Below are 18,991 nucleotides of genomic sequence, written 5' to 3'. Positions count from 1 at the left end.
GCATAAAAAGAGCACTGATGAGTGTTTTAACAAGGGACACATATCAATATGATTCTAATTACATGGGATAAAAATAAACATGAAACAACAGTCAGTGCACCAAATAACTTATTCTACAGGCACTAACACAAAAATTGCGAAACAATAAACGATACAACAATTTGTGAGATATAAGAGGATGAAGACAAGATTAGACATACAAATCACATATTCAGGGTATTAGACAACAAAATTGCAAATACAGGAGCTGCACATATGTGTGGGTGTGTGTTATTGATTAATTTTTTTTTTTTTTACTTGATTTCTACTATTTATGTGTAGCTCTTACATTGTGGGCACCACTTACACACAGGAACAGTAAACCAGGTAAAGCGTGGGTACCACAGGTATGCAAAGCTAACAGATTTTCCTCTAAACAGATTAATTAGGGCTACAAAGGTTGAAAGTGTCACGGGCTGCGACGGCAGACCGTGGAGTTGTAGAGAAAGTAGGGCCCAAACGCGAGACTCAAGTGAAGGACAGTGGATTTATTTATGGCGAGTGGACAGAAACGACAACTATATACAATTCAAGCACTGTGACTCCTGTGGCGATTCCTCCAAGAATCCCACACAGTGCACGTGTCCATAGCAGTGAAAAGGTGACAACTCCAAAAACCCGATTCCACTCTGTGATTTCCCCTCGTGACGACGTTCCTGACTCCCGACTCCTGGTGACACAAAAACACACACAGCTCAGCAGGCAGCCTTTAGTAGCGAAGCCGATCACAACACACTAATCTACGGAGGTACTTAACAGGTTCGACTTAGTATAATCCCGCGCCGACTGGGGCTCCGCCACCTTCTTAAATAAGGCGCCCCTCATGAAGCCATCAGCTGCAGCTGGTGAGGGCTAATGGGCGGCAGGTGCGGCAGTCCCCAGTGCGGGAACACTTCCGGGTCGCAGTCCCCTCAGCGACCCCAAAACATCCGGGAGCACCCAGGGAGAAAGGACAAAAAGGGAGAGACAACCACCATAACATATGGAAAAACATATACAAGAAATACATGAGCTCTGGGTCATCAGACCCAGACCATGACAGAAAGAATATGTCCCATGAAGTATTTCAAAAATGCTCTTCACAGCTCTGCTGTGAAAGTATAAACACTAATGAGCCAGATGTTGACTTTGTTTAGAAACAGTGGGGACAAAAAGTGACATAACTAAAAGCAGAATAAGTGCACTGTTAAGAACCAACTTGCCTGGTTCCCTTCACAAATCAACAGACCAGGGGAGGAAAAGGGAAACAGTCGAGGGCAAAGAAAAAAAGAATACAAAACATGCTCTGAAAATATTCTTATTTCCTGTTTTTTATTTAAGGGTTTTGACTTACTCCACTTCTACACTGAAAAAAATAACATGGTGGATTTACTTCATTCAATAGTGGACATTGGTTGCACAATATAGTTTTGCTTTGGCAGCAACTTAAACAACTGAGTTAAATAAACACAACTTATTCATATTCAATAAGTCTGTGCATTTTGTGTTGATAAAACGTGATTGAAACATGTTTAGATGAAGTAAGTTGAGTTCTTGGGATATTTTAATCCTTCGACTTTTACCCCAATACTACTTGGTCACTTAAATACTACATTTAATTTAGAATTAAATGTAGTTTTTAATTTAGAATTAAATGTAGTATTTAGAATCACCAATTAACTTATCCCTAATAACTGCATGACTTTTAACTGTGGGAGGAAACCAGAGTACCCAGAGAGAACCAACTGACGGACTGAATCCAGGACATGAGCTGTCAATCCAGGCTTAACAAAAGCTTGATCCAGAATTTTCTGTACGTTTTTGTCCTTGACAGGTTACACAACAATAAATAGCAACAGCATACATGTGGTGTGTGTATAGTTGTCTGCCTCTTAAAACCCCAGTGATTTCTCTGTGGTTTGAAATCTCGTGTGATCTTGTGAATTTCGTGAGTCCAGGCAACTAACCACTCTTACTAGATTGCATCATGTCATCTCAACAAGAATAACTGCCAGGAGGGGGAAAAAGTGCCTAACATATAACCCACATATGTAGCACATACATTTTAAACAAATCACTTTGTTGTGACACTGAAAAAAAGAACCAAATTCCCTGTCCCTATTTGTTGATTTTTTTGTTATAATATCAAAACAATGTATTTAACAATATATACTGTTTTGGCTGTGTGGTTTCATGACTTTATAGTGTATACACTGATAAACTGACGAATGAGCCACTTTAAACCAATGCAGAGGCCCACTTATGCATAATAATAATAATATTAATAAAAATAATGACACACACTGTAAAACCACCAGAATTTTCAAAAAGGTCATACCAACCACCACTTGTTTCACTCCTACAGCTTATGTTTGCAGTTTGTTAAAAAGCCTGCTAGCATTAGCAAATAACTTAGCACTAACTTCCAAATTGCTCTTTTAATCTCCTGCCTCAACGACACACCTGCAAAATATATCAAACACGATGATGGCAAAATATTTTTAAGAAGATCTTGTCCTGACAAAGACAGATGTCTTATAAAAGTACTTTCCTCTAACGCAGAGTACCAGTTTGTCTCCAGGATCACGTTTTGCCATGACAGTAAATATACACACAGGCTCAGAAAGTGCACACAATATGGGCTAACCTTACAGATGGTAAGGCTAATGTCAAATATAGATGTGGGAAGCAGCATCACATCCATTCCCACTGGTGAAAGTCCATAATTTAGTTATGACCTCACATTCTCTGGTAAGTATTTCACGCACATTAATATTGTTCACTTTGAAATGAAATATCTGCAGCTTCGCTTTACTCCTTCCCACTCTCTCAGGCTTGCACTTAATGCTCTTCTTCCTCTCTTCTTCCTCCTTTCTCAGTCTTACACTTTATACTCTGTATACTTTATCTCTCTCCCCACTTCTGTCTTCCCCCCCATGTCTCAGTTTCCAAAGGCTAATGCACTGGAGCAGATAATTATACACACCCTCCACCCCGCTTCCATACTGGCGTCTCAAACAACATCCCTCTCCTCCATGTGTGCACAGTGAACCTGCATTGATGCAGGAGGAGAGAAGACAAAATCACATATTCAGTGTACAGTGATAAATGAGGACACATATGCGGCAAACAAGCTGTCGTAGTGACATTGCTGGGGGCATTTCACCCCATTACCAAAATAGATCCATGTTATATGTGTGTGTGTGTTTCCCCATCACCCAACACAAATGTGCAAGTTAAAAGTTAAAAGCTTAGGAAATAATTTAGACTTGCGTTGCAAAGATAACACGTAGAGCACTTCTTGAAGATGTTCGTAAGATGACTCTGACAATGGCAGCCTTAATGATCATATTTTAATGTGTAACGCCACCTTTGAATAGGCTTAAAGAGAAGTAAAGGTCAGGGAGGTAAAAAACAACAACAACAAAAAAACATCTAAGTCTTTTTCATATTCACCGTTATATTCACAGTTCTTCCCATGCAGTCTCTAATTATCCTGACATAGTGCCCATAAATAGGAAATGTAAATGCCAAACTTTATCTTGTCTCCTGCTTATATTTACTGAAGCATAAAAAAATGACATGGTCCTCTTTACTCATTTCTTTCTCATTTCCCCACCGAGCTGCAAAATTCAGTCCTCTGTCCTGTTGCCAAATCAATCTTTTCTGGGACATTTGGGCCAAATGAATTATTGCTAAAGAAAACTGAGCTGAGGTGACGTTCAGTTGGCAATGCACATAACAAGATCATGTAACTGTATAATTCAGATCATAAAATTTATGGTCTGCTTCCAGCTCACAAAGGTTAACAGCTTAGTTTAAAAGAGATGTTTAAGCTTATGAATCTAAAAATAAAACACCTAATTAAATTGTGAATGTGCAGAATGGGCAAATCAGACGTATCAGATTTCTCAAAAAACACCCATCCTAGCAACCTGATTGAACCACTGAAGTCATTTGTCACAGAAAACAAAAAATATTTTTGTATATTTAGTAAAAGCTAAATTAACACATGACCAACTGTTTTAGCAGGAATTAGTTTCTGGTCTGTTCTAATTTTGTTGGATGGTCAGTGAACATCTGGCAACCACCAGTTGCAATGGAAAAATGTGCATTCCCCAACTGGTTGAATAGCATTTGCTGGAGATTGCTTTGGGATCAGTTGTTAAGCCCACAGCATGCAGGCCTAGAGATTGGTCAGTGACACAGTGGTAACCCCTGGTCGCTATGGTCCGCCATACTGTAGGTGTTTTACTGGGCTGAGAGTGTGCATATGCCATTTACCACACATAAACTGCTAGTTACAAAGAAAGAATGTGGGGTGAGAGTGTGTGAGCCCTTGAGTACTTTGCACATTTATGTTTGTTTGTTTGTTTAGAGCAAGTCAAGCTGAACATTGTGAAGTGGAAATGAAAGTAAGGTAAGAGAGAACCAAAAACTGCAAAAAAAGCTAATTTCACAGAGCTTGAATTTCTCATCTTTATAATTGATTTCAGTTCACACACGCCTACTTGAATTAATATGTAGGATTTACCATTATAAAACTACCTTGTAAAAAATGAGTGTGTAATACATTTTGTGAAACCTCTCATTTTTATTCATTAATGTGTGTATTGGGGGATTAATTGAGGATGCTATAAATAGCACATTTGTGTGCAACAGTTGTGCGTAAGCTGCTGTGGTGCTGCCGGAGGACCTTCCTGATGCATTAGTTGTCAGAAAGTTTCTTTTTTCTACCTCAGTCACCACCTTTCCCTCATCCTTTCAGCTCTTTAAGGTTTCCTTTTCCCCACAGTATTTTTTTTTTGCTTGTGATTTAGGAATTAAAACCACCAAAGTGAAACAGCCACAGAAATAGCTGTTGATGTGTTCTGTGTGTGACCCTGAAATAAAGGGATGATGTTTTTCAGTGGTGTCTCTCTGATAAGGAAGAAACAAATCATTTATGAACGCATGCTATCAGTTATGATAATGGCTAGCACTGATTAGTAATTAAAGCTCCAGCTTCCCATTCAATTTTCCCATGCCTCCTAAACCTGAAAGCGCCTCCTAAAACTGTCGCTTTTTTCACTGCCATGGCATGCTCTGTCTCTCAGGAGCTAGAGCAGGTTGTCTACTAACTGGAAAATCAGTGGTTCAATCGCCGGCTCCTCAAGTGTTCACTGTCAGACTAGAGGAGCTCTAGACGTTTAGTATACAATGTTAGTATGTGCCTGGGCAATGGAGTAGTATGTGCCTGCTAGGTTAAAAGTGCTTTTTTTTAAAAAAGAATTTGGGGCGAATGAGTTCTTAAATAGAGAAGAAAACCATTAAATAATAGTCCATTAAAGATGAAGATTAGGATGTTTTTGCGCGTTTCAGGCCATTTGTTGACCTCTTGTTTCACATGCACTGGAAAGAAACCAGAAAAAATAAAGTAGAAATAAAATCATGCATTGATTTTAACTAATGGTTCCCTCTAAGAGGGCAAGTGGATCCAAACCATGTTAGCAAATGTCACTGACAACATACTCTAAGAGAGACACCAATCATCTTGAGGGTTCAGGTTTTCCTTTCATTTGTCACCTGCATATAAATGTTTTAATGTCTATAAAATAAAATAAAAACCTGCACACTAAAAATACAGGTACAAGTGTGGGTGAATGTGGTATTTTGGTGAGTTCTTTCACCCCCATAACGTGTGTGTTTGTTTCCAAAAAGAAAGGTGACACACAACACTATAGGCACTAACATGCATGTGCATATCAGATCAATTTTGTAAGCCCTACAGCCTAGCACAAATGAGTCACAGGTGTGAGCAGAGCCAGAGGATGTTTTCCTGACACAGTCACAAATAAACGAGATTTATTTCAAGGAAATCTTTTGTATTTGGACCACAGACTGTACATAAAAAAAAAAATGGATGCAGCCTCTGAGTCAGAAAAGTGACGTCATTGCAGAAGTGTCTAAAACCTTATTTTTAATGTCCAGCAGTGGACAATTAAAATACCGCCCCCTGAGAAATGTCTCTCAACTACCAAACTCTACAACCTGTGTTACGTTCCCCCCGAAAGGGTCTAGGCATGTGAGTGAGGGGACCAGTAACAAATGAGTCCAGAACAGAATGAAAGGGAAACAGACCAGTGTTTTCAGTAAATAAAATAGTCTTTATTATAGATCATCTTAACATAAAGAGCCGGCAACGCCGTTTTACCAATAACACTTGGAAAAAGAGAAAAAGGGTTGCAACAACAAAGAACACAATAACCAAACAAAAACTCCACACCACGAGGAGGTACTTCCAGGGGCCCACAAGCTCACCCTGTCACTAACAGCAGCTGGCTTTGCTGCTGCCAAGGCTCACAAGCCCACACTACTCACGCAAAGCAGCTATGCTGTTTCCACAACTCCACACTTTGAGCAGGCAAGGCTCACAAGCCCACACTACTCACGCAAAGCAGCTATGCTGTTTCCACAACTCCACACTTTGAGCAGGTTAACCACACACAACGCAGAGACACCAGAGAACACCCCCACACCCTGCTCACAGCTCATCCCCAGCTTATATGACCTCCGAGAGGTGATTGCTGACTGGGCCCAGGTGGTAAATGAGTCCAATGAGCAGCAGCTGTGTCCTGGGGAGAGAGAAGAGCAAGAGAGAGACGGGGGGTGGAGCAAAAGAGGAGGAGGTGGAGAAAAACACCACGCCCACACAAGGGCAGTATCAGGAGGCCCAGCCAGGGCCGTAACAACCTGAGTAAAGACTTTTCCAAGTCTCATTGAATACGACCTCGAGGTAATTTCATGAATTTCCCATCACAAAGTCAACACTGATAATAAGGGAGAATGTATTTTTTGGACATACCCACTATGTTATTCACAAATTGCTCCCCTGATAAGCTGACCCGTGCTGCTTGTGTGGCTCTGAGGTGTACTAGGGACCTATGATACACAAACTCTCATGGCTGTTTTCCAACCCCTACACAGTATGCTAAAAATGTAAAGGTAAAATATTGTAATTGATACTAAAGAGACTCATGAGTTTTAATTCAGATTGATGACTGTGCCCTCTAACCTTACCTACCAGTGATAATGGGCACCCAACTCTGCCCTGCCCTCTATTCGCTAGCAGATTGTGTGCATTCAGTTTCAAATGCAGGTAATTTCAATATGCACCGTCTGCATTTGAATTTACCCTCCACTTCAGAAACGATAACTGCGTTCAGTCCTCTTCTGTAACATCTAGATGCTGAAGTATCACGACTTCAACTTGTCCGTCTGCTCATATGAATGCCTGAAGGCAATGAGAAAGAAAGAAAAGTGTGTGCAGACCGTGTAGCAGGGAATAGTTCTGTGGTATCAGCTGGAAACCAGGCTGCGGTACATCAAAAAGGAACTCAGCTGATATTATTATGCATTTTACTGCCTATTAGATTTCATTACTCTTTCACTGAATGTGCCAGGATGCTGTTCCAGAACGTTCCGTCCCACTTTAACCTCTGTTTGCACGCTAGCACACTGTCAATCACATAAAGCATACCCTGCTTTATGATCTATTTTATTCTTAATTGGGAGACTAATTTACTAAATGAAAAACATGCTGTATTAAATAGGACTTTAATTTAGCAATTGAGCTCATTAGAAAAGTGTTTACTGACGTAATAAATCAAGTGAGGAATAAGGTTATTTTCTCAGACTTATTGGAACCTGAGGAAGTCCCCCTCCTGCTGGCTGTCAGAAGGATTAACGTACTTACATTTTAGTTTTAGGACCCAAATGTTATGTTAATCTTTCATGTGATATGGACTGCACTTGGATTTACATATTGTATTTCAAGTCCTTCTCAACACTCAAAGCCTTTAGAATACAAGCCACCTTTAACAAACATATGTTAATAGACTGTTTTATTTAACAGACTTCACATCTGCTTCACATCAGTGGCAAATCAAATTTAGAATCATCACTTTAAATAATGTAACATATCTTTGGGAAAAGGGGAGGACATGCAAACTGTACACTGAAAGACCCTAGCTGAACAGGAGATTCAAACCAAGGTTTCCTTTTTCCAAAGCACACTATGGAGAACATTAGGACCAGCCACACCGTAGGCTGTTGTTGACACTATAGAGCCGATATCTGCTGCCAGGTTCCAAGATCTGTTAGAAAGCCTGAAACCAGAAGAGTGAAAGTCGATGAGGCAGCACGGAAATGCCCATAGTTGGCTCAGTGCAAAGGTTTTCACATACTTGTGTGTGTGTGTGTGTGTGTGCAAGCAGTCATAGAGATCAGATATCATCGCCAGATACCATTGCAGAATTTACTGCTCTACTGCAGTCATTGAATAGCACCTGGCCTGCATGGCCTCAACAGGGAGAAAATATATTGCTGAACTGGTTCAGAGGTCTGTGACTCGCAGTGCTGAGAGCCTTACAATCCAGCTGGAGGAGGCCACATGAAGAAGTGATTATATGGAATATATAAAACTGATAAAGAATGTATCTGGGTTTGTGAGGCATAAAAATTAGAGGACAGGATCAGGCTTTAATCAATACTAAGGGCCATAATAATAACCTGTATGCATTCATTCATTTACTGCAAAGTTCACATTTGTTTCTTTCTCATTACACTAGCAGCAAGGAAGCAGCCGATTCCTTTGTCATTTCAGTCACAGATATATGCATTTCACAAAAACATCCAATTCCGTGGCTGCTTCACAAGAAAAGTGACTCTGCACACAGTTCATGAGATCTTTTTTGCAATTGTTTCAAAGACCCTCATTGCAAAAGAAGAAATGCTTCAGCAACAGAAGTGGAATAAAAAGAATGATTCGGTAGTTAATGTAGAAAGACAGAAAAACAGAGCACCGCCCTCAACTCAGAGCTGAAATTGCAGCGTAAAAACAGTATCAAATGCTTTGCAATAAAGATGACAAAGAGCCGAACCTGAGCCGAAGATGCTTTCAAACATTGTGATGGAGCTGCTGCAACTTCACTATTTTCACTATAAGTATCCTCACCTTTCAAGGCCACAGCTGTGTGCAAAAAGCATATTATATATAATTTATATATATTTGTCATGTGTTTTTCCAGTTCGTGTGGATGTGTTCGTTTGTGTAAATTGGGAGAATGTTTGTTAGTTAAATCTTCTCAATCTGATAATAAATTATAACAGTGAGTCTATTAGTTCTTTAAATTAGATTTCATCTCACAAAACTTTGCCATTGCAATCAGTATTAACAAACAATATTGGCTGTGTCATCTCAAGACCTTTTGTTGGTTTAATAGCTTTCACTCCCCTGTGAAGGCTTTCCACAAGTTTTAGGAGTGTGTTTATGGAAATCTTTGAGGACATTTGTGAGGTCAGACACTGATGTTGGACAAGAAGGCCTGGCACACGGTTTCTGCTCTAATTCATCCCAAAGGTTTTGTATCAGGTTGAGGTCAGGACTCTGTCCAGGCAAGTCAAGTTCTTCAACACCAAACTCGCTCATCCATGTCTTTATGGATTTTGCTTTGTGCACTGGTGTGCTGGGGCTCTCCCTAAACTGTTCCTACAAAGTTGGGAGCATGAAATTGTCCAAAATGTCTGGGTGTGCTGAAGCATTAAGAGTTCCTTTCAATGGAACCAACTCCTGAAGGAAAAAAAAAAACAACAACACAACAATCTCGGAGATGTGGGATTGGATGGAGACGTGTGATGTCACTCCAGACAACACACGTCTCCATTTTTCCAGTGGCAGCATGCTTTACACCACTGCATCCAATACTTTACATTATGCTTGCTGAGATAAGGCTTGACCATGGAAACCCAGTCCTTGAGCTAATCTGAAGACCAAATGAAGTTTACAGGCCTGTAGTGATTGACTTTGGAGAAAGTTGGCAACCTCTGCACGCTATGCATCTCAGCATCTGCTGACCACACTGTGATTTTACTTGGCCTGCAACCTGCTGAGTTGCTGTCATTCCCAGTAGATTCCACTTTGTTATAATGCCTATATGTGAAATATTTGGTAGAGAGGAATTTCGTGACTACACTTGTTGCACAGGTGAATACTTTTGCATATATTATGCTTAAATGAATACATTCACACACTCATACAAGTTGTTCTATTCAGGTGTTCCAATCACTTCCATGGCAACAGTTGTAACAGGAAAACACTAACAGCTGTGTAGATTCTGTGTACACTTCTAGAATTTTTATATTTGTAACATTCAGAAAATGTACCAGTTTAGGGACCGCAGGACACCTTGTGATCTAGTTTATGTTGTTTGCCTATCATAAACCAGATACACATACAGACACCAAACACAAACCAGCCCAAGTTTTAAAGATCTGGATTTCTGAATGTAAGATTACAATGACTATGCCTTTGCAAGACATTAGGCACCAGCTAATCATGCCTCTGCAGCATAAGTAAAGCTCTAGAGAATGGGAATAAAATGTCACCCGCTCCTAGAGGTGTTCGTCATCATCAAGTCGCTATTCCACAGGGATCCACAACATGCTGAACACAGTTCTGCCTGTTGGCATAACTGTCAAATCTGTCATGTTTCTTCTAATTAGTTACACTGTTTATATTGGTACTGTTTATATTCTTATCCTTGCAACATTAATTTGATGTCTGTATTACTGTCTTGTCTTGGCTTCATTAGCCAATACATTTTAAGTCCTCTTCAACCAATTATACAGTGAGAATTGAACTCATGAGCTGGCTTAACTGTAATTGGTTGCCTTGTGTTTTTGTCCAGCCTGACTCTGAATACACAGTGGTTTCAAAGTATTACTGTGTTCAAACAATGAAAGCCTTTGAATTAATCAGTGTGGTTCTGTCCCCTATGTCTTTGAGCTTAGGAGCACTGGAAAAGAGCTGGAAAAGCCCGACTTCAGTCTGTTATCTTGGTATTCATGACTATTCACTGCTGTGCTACTGTCATTATTTCTTAATGAAATAAAAAAAGGTTTTTGACATGGTTGCTCATGAAATGCTTGACTGAGGCATCCTGAGATACTTGTTTTCAGGTACTTTAAATAAAAATAATCCCATACTGAGATTTATTGCTTTCTGAGTGTTAGCATGTATGTTTCTTCTGTTCATATCTAGTATGTAGACCACCATTAGCAATAAAGTAAGTACATATTTAAACCCCTAATTAGCTATAATGGCTGAAAGTAATGTCACCTTACTGTGAATCCTCATTAAAAGTGAGATGTGACCTCCACGCAGAAGGCGAGTAGCTCGACAAACTTCCTTCTGTCTTCATTGAATAACAGACAGCAGAAGTTTTGCTGCATAAATAGTTTCCAGAAGTTCTTCTTGGGATTAGGAAGGGGGTGAATTCATCAATTTTATTGATCTCACCCCATCTACCACAGAGGACAGTGGAAAGTGAAAAGAGAAAGTGACACCGAGAGTCTGATCAATTTTTTCAGACAGAACTCAAAAAGTTTGGCAGTATAAACAGCAGTGGGGTCTTTAGAGATTATGCTTCAAATAAACATGCCAGAGGCATATAAAGATATATACTAAGCATAAAAAATGCAGTTGATCCTGAGGTAGCACGCATCTCTACTTGGAGGTAGTGTGAATGATCGGTTTGATAGGATGGAGGTCTGTTGCTCTGTAAGACGGGTGAAGGTTGGCCATGAGAAACATTTCTGTGTCGATTAGCTTTTCCTGAACCAGGAAGCCGGCACCGTTTGGGCAGAGGGAAGCATATTACGCAATGAATGCAAAGTATGTGTACTAATAGACAACACTTCTCTTAATTAGACCTGTGTATGCACACAAAGATGTGGTATATAATTGGCATTCTGCCTGTATTTTAGGCTATGGTGGGTGGTCAGGTTGCAGCAATTACTTCACCGAGACACAGAACTCCATGTGCTTCAGTGAGTGGGAGACAATGTGTGTGTTTGTGTGTTCAAGGTGGCAAGGAGAGAAGTAGACAAATAATTTTGTATTGACTTACTAAGTGGAAACCTTAAGCAGTTTAGTTCATCCAGCAGGTCAACAGCTCTTATTTGAAATGGAAATTGAATTGCACACTGCATACACTTTTGTTTTACATCCCATTGTATGTCTCAAGGACCTCTTCTTTCGCTAAAAGATAGTTAGAATTTTAATGTTCTGTTAAAGGAGCTGGAGCCTGTTTTTGGTCGAATTATTGATGGAGCTGCTTGGTATAGCTTATTTATTATTTAGTTTTAGTCAAAGTGATTAGTAATTAGCCATGATGCTTGATGCTGAAGCTGGGGCCTGTTAAATTGATGCTGTAAAATAAGTCTGGGACCAAAACGAACTCAGTTCAAACCTGTTCATTTATTCATGTAAGACTCATCAGCGGTGCACTTACATAAACTTCACCTCATTTTTGCCATGGCTGCTCTGTTCTCACTCTCTTTTTTTAAGTGTTTGTGTGTTAATGTTTGGATATAATACTCATATATGATGCCAGTGGTGGTGGGAATGAAGTAGAGGCTAAAAATACTTTGAGATACTATCGCTATTATCTTCAGTACAAGATTATGAGTTGGTTTTTTTTCTTCATTCTAACAAGATCATTAACAACGCCCTGAGGTCTATCAGATATCATTAGACAACCCTGAACTAAAAATGACGCAGACATGATATTGTGGAGGTCTATTTACAGAAAGGCAGGAGCCTGAAAATAGCTTCAAATTATATGTCTCATTATTGTTTCAATGCACATTAGCTGTTACTTTCATTAGCGAGTACAAAAATCTAACAGGATGTTGAAGGTGTTGGTAAAGGAAAACCAGAGCAACATGAAATCTAATTCCTTGTCTTTGATGTAAAATCGTCAAAAAGACTCTTGAGAACCAATTTCAATGGAGGATAATCTCATGTACGTTTTTTGCATCGCTTGAGGCATATATTTGTCATAGTTTAATTATTTGCCTTAAAACACGCACATGAGGGTAGCGAAGGTTATGAAAAAGGCAATCAACTATGCCAAATGAATATACTCTAGCAACTGTGCTCCAGGGGATAATACATATTTATTCAAAATTATTCATGTTTATGAGCCACAAAGATTCTCATGACTTCCAGAGTGGAAGAAGACACACACTATTTATGCATTTTAATGCTCCATTGTGATCACAAAATCTTAGAGAGTTCAAGTATGTGCTGCCTCCCAGTATTTAAATATTGGCAAAACTATTCCTGTTGCAGCAAACTGCATTTTCTGAAGACCGGAACTAAGGAGAAACTACTAACCTTTATACAGACTGAATAACTGCAAATAACTGCAAAAAAACTGCAAATGAGCAGGTGGGCATATGTCTTAAAATCCACATGCACTGATTCGTTTCATTTATGCTCAACACTTCACTCCCAATGCTAAACCAACAGGATCCTTGGTTTAAAAAAGAAGGAGATATGTGAAAATTAAAACAACTGATGTATCAGAGCCTGTTTTTCACCAACTGATGGCCTTAATTAAGAATAGTCTTAAAGTGTAATTAAAAAGTTGTTTTACACTGATACAGATGATGTAAGTGGGGAAATTAACTATAGCTATGACAAATATATTTGGTGTCAGGGAATAATTTGTATTAAAATTACAGGGTCAATGGGTTTTTGAGACATTAAGCAACCGCAGCTTTTAGCGCCTCCGTGTTGGAGCAAGCTTAGTATTTTTCTTTTATATGCCTCCTGTGTTAACACCTTGTCTCCACAAATTCTGTTTTATCAAGTTTACTGTGTGTTACAGAGATGAGCATAAATGTGTAATGTGTTGCATACTTTGGTTTCCATTTTGCTTCTCAAACACACACAATTTTTGGCATTGACAGTAAAGATTTTAGCACAAAACCTCTATATATCGAAATGTTTTTGTGCTTTTGGTCGGTCTTTGGTTAGGGACATTAGCTTCCTTAATTCTGCTACTTGTCACATTTGATTTAACATTTGCAACTTTATGAACTTCAGCCATGCACAGTGTTGTGTGGGAAGTCACTTTAGTTGTGACATTCTGTTGATCCTCACAACAAGCGAAAGAACAAGCACACGAATCTCCACAGGGAGGTCAAAAGTCAGGCTCAGCTGAAGAACATACCCCTTAAGCGGGTAACGATTCAGTAGAGTAGCTTGCTCAGGGGGGAGACTTCAGTAAGAAAGATGCTTGTCCAAATGGAGGACAAGACCAGCTCCTTCTGTCCTTTTGTCTATCTCAGATGCTTTTCTCATTTGCATACTCTGACACCTGATGCCAATTTTGCTCTAAAAAATCTAATACTTGAAGTAAAGGTCAAAACAGGCCTTAGTCCTTACTCATCATATTTTAATATGCCTTGGGTGTCCTGTATTGTCTTTATCCAAACTCCAGAGTTAATGCCTTTTCTTGACCATCTGATGACATTTTCTAAACCGTCCACAGGCGTTAAAAAAGATGGATTATGTTACCCACTGGTTAGTCATGCCCCACTCTGAAGCCTGCAGCTGAACACTATTGCTGTGGCCCTTTTGGTGTTTTAAAAACGCGTATGATGACTGATTGGTGGGTCCGAGCATACCCTGGACAGTCCTCATTTTTGACTCTAATTATAACTATAATTTTCAGAATAAACTTCATGTCTTTTTAAAAATGTCCTGAAACCGACTGAGACCATAATCTCCATAGTCTTATCAGGAAAGTGTTTACTAAAGTTGACAAGCAAAGACGCCAAGGCCAATTTTCCCCACAGATTTCTATACAATGGAAAGTCTATTTTTCCCTCAAATAGATGGGCTGCTGACCAGTCAAAAGAATATAGGTTTGAGGCACTTCAGCACTGGCCCTGCTTTTCATATACAGAAACTACTTCCAAGTTTTTTGAAGTCTGTGATTTAGTGTTGGTGCCTAAACCTAAACTGAGTGATTTAAAATAAAATGAATTAGCAGTACAGTGGCTCAATGGTTCACACTATTGCATCACAACAAGGACAACCCAGATCCCTCCTGTGTAGAGTTTACATAAACTCCCTGTGCTTATAATGGATTTTTATACAGTGATCCAGTAGAACACTGGAGAGAGTGAGACTCCAAACGTGTTAAATAAAGGTCAAGAAATAAAAGTGAAAACTAAAATTAAAAAAATGCAAAACAAAATGTTTCCACTTTGTGCAGAAGCTAAAGTCCTGCAGTCTGCCCAGTGATTTTTGGACCTGATGCATCATAGCATTAATACAAAGGACACCTTGTGTATATGGAAAGAAACACAGCAAAAACAAATCCATTGAAACGATTTGGTCTCTTTAAGTTAATGTGGATATTTTGAGCAACCCCATCAGGTACCAACTAATTGAGTCACCCCGCTCCCAGTGGACAACTTTCTGCATTTACTTTAAGCCCCAAAATAAAAATAAGAAAAAATATGGTCCAGTCTTTCACAAGTACAGAAAATAAATTAAAACAAGAAAAGATAAAAGAGCCTCCACATGGGTAAACAGCTCCAACACGCCTCACTGCCTTGCTGTATAAACTGTATCATGTCATGCTTTTCATACTAATGAGAGACAATTAGTCCTGAGAAACAGTGAGGCACTCCTCCATGTGTCAAACACAACATTCTCTGTTTAATGTGGACTCATTTGTTATGCACCTAGGGCTTATTACTGGATGGATGACTCTGGTCATCAAAGTTGACTCAGCAAAGTGGTATGAGAATTTAATTGCAAGGCACTGTCTACATCACGTGGCAGCCCAACTGTGTCAGTGCCTCCTGTGTTTATCAGTATCAGTGTGGTTACACCGGGTCCATTGAGGGTGCTTTTAGAAGTAAAACTCCTTGCAGTGTTTGTCTTGACAAGAATTTTCAGGCCCAACTCAAACATTGTTTGCCAGATAAGAATGCTTCGTTTGTTGCATTGATGTGAAAATTCTTTGAAACAGTAGCGTTTAGGATCAAGTTCACTTACTGAGCTAGTGTCCAATTTGATGTACACAAAGAATGAAAAATTGTGTGTTAATTGATATTATGAAGAGATGGATACTGTGACAAGTTAAAAGCAGTTTGAGTTTTAAGGATATCACTAACAGCCAAATAAACATCCCTAGACATTATCAGACTTGCTTGAAAACTAGCGTTATACTTTCCCTCTGAGTCTTTCCATCTATTATTCGCCATCTGTAATTCATTTTTTCTTTCTGATAAGGCGCATGCAGAGCATACTTACACACCCCCATATTGCACTGGTGAATTTGCGTCTGTTGACTCGCTATATGTTGCAATCAGGAGAAATGTGCCAAGTGTGATCAGTATGAGATAGGCTTCTGTGGTACAGTATGTGTCACTGCGACACAGTCACAGCTCCGAACTGCAAGCTCGCTGGTGACTAACCTGATTCCATCTGACAGCTTTCACATAATCTCCACATCATCCCCAAATAGAAAAAAGGATGTTGTGAAATTGCAAGCTGTGAATGAATCAAGAACAGTCTTCATATATTGATTTCTGCTCTAGCACCAAATTTAACTTTAAAAGTACCTTTGTTTTCTGGGGGCATCAAATATGATTAATGACATTATGCAATTTTCTGCTGTGTTGACATGATTAATGTTCCAATTTCAAGGGAAATGTATTTGTTATTATATTGGTAATATCACATATCTATGCGTACTTAAAAATCATATTGCTACCTTTTTGAATGCTGGAGCACGATTTGTTTTTGAAGCCAGTGTTTAGCTCTGGACTGCATCACTTCCACATAATTGGTTTTCTTTGTTGTGATATTTTTAAAATGACAGACCAGTACGCATCTGCTATAAAGCAATCTCCCAGGTGTAACATTTTTTAATAATTTATGCTTTTGCTGGAGAAGTGCAAGGTTTTTGTCAACACCGTCAGACACAAAGAAATGCAAAAATATATATTTTTAAATTAAGTTGTTTCAGCTATTTTGACTATTAGCAGCTTCTCTATTCTATTGTTTATGCACACATGTTTTCAAAGTAATTTTACCACATTTAAAATTAAGATTGTTTTGGCTTTTTATTATTAGAGTTACAGTCATACATATTTTCAGAAGCTTGTATTTAATCTCTATAAGAAACAATCATATTAAGCAGGATGCAAATTACACATTTATTGAGAAAATTACGTATTTTTATTGGAAGATCATGAGGGAGGAAACTATATGGTTCTCCAAAAGAGAAAAATAAACCAAAACTCCATATTATGGAGTTAACAAGGTGCTGACGGTGGTGACACAAATCTGACAGTGTTGACACACTAAAATGGTAAATGGCCTGCATTTGTATAGCGCTTTACTCAGTCCCTAAGGACCCCAAAGCGCTTTACACTACATTCAGTCATTCACCCATTCACACACTGGTGATGGCAAGCTACATTGTAGCCACAGCTGCCCTGAGGCGCACTGACAGAAAACAAGTAGTAGAAAACAAGATATTATTTCTTTCAAAATGACCATTAAACCTTAACAACCTTTGTAATATCACAAAACACATCATAACAATTCTGTTTTTGCACATGTCAAGTTCTACATCTTAATAGTTCACCAACAAGTAGCTGCCTACTACTCCTTGATTCCTAAAGTTCTCTGTGGTTGTGCCCTGCTGGACTTTCTCTCCTTTTGACTCTGTGCTTTCTTCCAAAACCTTCTCTTCTGCCTTTTTTCTCTTTCTTTCAGATCACTGATGTTCTAAATTTTTCTCTTTCTTACTCTATTTCTCAATCTTTCCCTTTCCATTATGAGAAACTCTTTCTTCAACTCAGGCTGGCTGTTAATTTTTTCTCTCCTTCTATTTTGATCATCCCCGTTCCTTCTCTTTCGTTCCTCTACTGACAGGTTCCCCTTTGCCATTCTAGTCTGAAATGTACCATTTTATAATCACTATAATTTTTCTGACACTTATGCTTTTTACAGATTAAGGATAAATGTTCACAACACAATTATGCATTAAGCAATAGAGATGCTATCCGGTCTTTAAGTCTGATGTCATTAGCCATTTCCAGGTCCAAACTCCACTGCAGATTCCAAAGTCAAAGGAACTCTGCAGCATCACTGAGAGTTACAAACTGTCTGAATTCTTTCATCTTTAATAAAATGATCAGTGTGTGGCTCTACCAGGTGTAACATCCAGGCATCCATGAAAACAGAATATATGAAATTTAACAAAGTTAGAAGTTAGATTGCTTGTTTCCACCTGAACATGATATACCAGCTCTGCTACCACTTCCAACATAAATGAAGACAGAAAACTAAACAGCAGTGACTATTGCCAGGTTACTGAAGTTGGACTAGCTGGTTATATAGTGATGTGCTAAATGATCGCTAGCGACACAGCTATGTTAGCATAATATAAACACAGTGAAGCTGGAGGATGAATGCTAACTTTTTACCACTTGATAAAAGTTAATGTGAGGATTTCCGATGGTTAGGCTGACAGTGATCACTGGCTGTTTTTAGGGGCTTGTTCAGATGTAATAAAAAAGGATAAAAAGCATTAAAACATTTTAACAGCACAACAGGCTTAATAAACACAGAGTAGTTTAGGCCCGGAAGCAGGATTCATACATCATCACTTAAAGACCAACTCTCGTGGCAGAGATAGCTCAGTAGATGCCACATGATCGGAAGGTTGGGCGTTCAAATCAAACAAACAGCGGCTATCCTGGATTTGTAGCTGCCCACTGCATCACTGAGTGAATGGGTTAAATGCAGAGGACTAAGCATTTTCCTACAGTATAATAATGTATATTAATGTAATAATAATAATAATGTATACATAAACAATGAGATTCAAGATAAGACAAATTTGATAACGTCGTGTCCTCGGGCAAGACACTTTACCCTACCGCCTACTGGTGTTGGCCAGAGTGGCCGATGGCGCGATATGGCAGCCTCGCTTCTGTCAGTCTGCCCCAGGGCAGCTGTAGCTACAACCGTAGCTTGCCTCCACCAGTGTGTGAATGTGAGAGTGAATGAATAGTGGCATTGTATAGCGCTTTGGGTGCCTTGAAAAGTGCT

At 39.1% G+C, this 18,991-nt stretch overlaps 1 long non-coding RNA gene across 1 annotated transcript; it reads right to left on the bottom strand.

The window, feature by feature from the left end:
- Window positions 1–507: 507 nt before the first annotated feature.
- Window positions 508–984, bottom strand: LOC147309706 (uncharacterized). Its single transcript, XR_015125877.1, has 2 exons — window positions 797–984; window positions 508–709 (listed from the first exon to the last, which is right to left on the bottom strand). It is a non-coding gene; the product is annotated as an uncharacterized LOC147309706 (long non-coding RNA).
- Between the last annotated feature and the right edge of the window lie 18,007 nt (window positions 985–18,991).

This window comes from Aulonocara sp. 'chitande type north' Nkhata Bay, linkage group LG17 (genome assembly GCF_057382095.1).
Source record: "Aulonocara sp. 'chitande type north' Nkhata Bay isolate Kocher_YH1m ecotype deep benthic linkage group LG17, A_spYH_male_GT1.1, whole genome shotgun sequence".
NCBI classification, from domain to species: Eukaryota; Metazoa; Chordata; class Actinopteri; order Cichliformes; family Cichlidae; genus Aulonocara; species Aulonocara sp. 'chitande type north' Nkhata Bay.
The sequence above is the reverse complement of the archived record's forward strand: the minus strand, read 5'-3'. Positions and strand labels throughout refer to the sequence as shown.